Below are 2,048 nucleotides of genomic sequence, written 5' to 3'. Positions count from 1 at the left end.
GGCCAGTAAGTCTGGTCTTTCTTTGTGAGTTAGAATTTTGTTCTACATTTTTCTCCAGCTCTGTCCGAGACCCTCTGTTGTGATCCTGGTCAGAGCAGTCAATGGTGGTAGCCGGGCACCATCTGGTTGTACTGGACTCAGTCTGGTGGAGGCCGTGGTAGTTGTGGTCTGTTAGTCCTTTGGAATAATCTTTTCCTTGTATCTTGTTTCCTTCATTCTCTCTTGTTCCCGAAGGGGTGAGACCAGTGGAGTATCTTAGATGGGTGCTCATAGGCCTTTACGACCCCAGACACTACTCACCAAGGTAGAATGTAGAACATTTTCTTTATAAACTGTGTTATGCCAGTTGAGCTAGATGTTCCCTGTGACCATGGTCCCCACAGCCCTCTGCCCAGCAATTCGGTCCCTCAGGGAGTTTGGATGTGTCTATGGAACTTCCACGACCTTTCCTTGTACAAGTTGTGCTGGCTTCCCCAGTATTGTGTACTGTCTTACCCTTCACCAATAATTGCTTTATTTTAAGGGATTTTTTTCCTATTTATTTTTATTACCATTTAGATAATCACATAACTTTGTTATAGTCTTTCATTTTAATTTAGATTTTTGCCTTTTTTAAGCAAATTTATTATTTTTAAATGTATAGTTAAGGAAGTACAGCAATTAAATTGAATACTGATAACCTCAGCAGTAAAGTTTCCAAGAAGAAGCAAAAGTAAAGTAGCCCAACCACCATATACACCTACAACTTACTAGTCAGAAGAAGATGAATACGTGGGAATCGATATGCAGGGATAAAAAATAAGATGATCTCAAACCAGGGAAAAGCTAGACTGGATTAAAATCATTCATTTAATTTTTCATTCCTTTATTCAATAAATATTTACATGCTACCAGACACTGAGAAAAGCTCTGGGAATATAAAGAAGAACAAAAGAGACCAGGTTTTGCTTGGCACTTATATTAACCAGTTAGATTGAACACAATTGGGCTTATCACTAATAAAATCAAACTGGCTATTTCAGCTATTTAAAAAGGAAAAATAAATGCTGTTCTTATGAGGGACCATTTGGATAGTACAAAACTTGTAACACATCCCTTTATACATACTGGAGTAAAATTAATGATTATTGAGGTTAAAAATAAATTTTCTTTTTACTTAGTTTCAGAAGATGTAAGAAAATGGTAATACCTCCTCAGTGTCTCAACCATACCATTTAATCATTTCACACACAAAAAACCTGTACTGATCCAATAGTACATCAAATGTTTATGTGAAAATACAGTTGTGTGTGAGTTTTTTTGTTTGTTTTTATTTTTGTCATTTTCACACCCCAAATTCTGTCACAAACATGAGCTACACAGACAGTTGACTCAATTTCTAAGCAAAGTTTTTCTCTTTACTTAGAAATTGAATTTGTCTTATCAAGTAGTTATAGGGATTTTTTTGGAGAAGAGAGTTCATTTCACACTTAGTGCTTAGCATACATACTAATAATAAAGAGATTGATTGCTTCCCAGTCTTAGTGAATGCAAAGTAGAATCCATATTTAAATTGGTACTGAATATTGCCTCATATTCATACATACAAGGATACACTGGAATAACGTTTTAGAAATAGACAAAGGAGATGTGACTAGTGGAAGACAAATAAGAAGCAGTATTTGTGTAGCCTTTGCTGGTTTATAAAGCAGTTTTACATACAGTAGTTAATTTTAACTAAAAACAAATCTTGTAATATGTATATAACAAGTGATATTATTATTGTTTCCATTTTAAATACAAAGAAACTGAAAATCAGAAAGGTTAAATGATTTGCCTTTGCCAAAGAGATTAAAAGAGTTAAATACAAGGAGAAGGAGGAAAGGAAGATAGGTATCATTTCTGAATGTGATCTGTTAGACGTTTTCACACATGCTCACCCATTTACTCTTCCCAGCAATCTGGCCAAGTGGGTGTGGCCACCCTATTTTACAGTTCCATCTTAGCGATAACACCCAGGGGGTGAAGCAGTGTGTCCAAGGAACCTCATTACTGGGTTTGGGGTTGGT

Source organism: Trichechus manatus, unplaced genomic scaffold, assembly GCF_000243295.1.
Source record: "Trichechus manatus latirostris isolate Lorelei unplaced genomic scaffold, TriManLat1.0 scaffold00176, whole genome shotgun sequence".
NCBI lineage: Eukaryota > Metazoa > Chordata > Mammalia > Sirenia > Trichechidae > Trichechus > Trichechus manatus.
Note: the sequence above shows the minus strand (reverse complement) of the source record.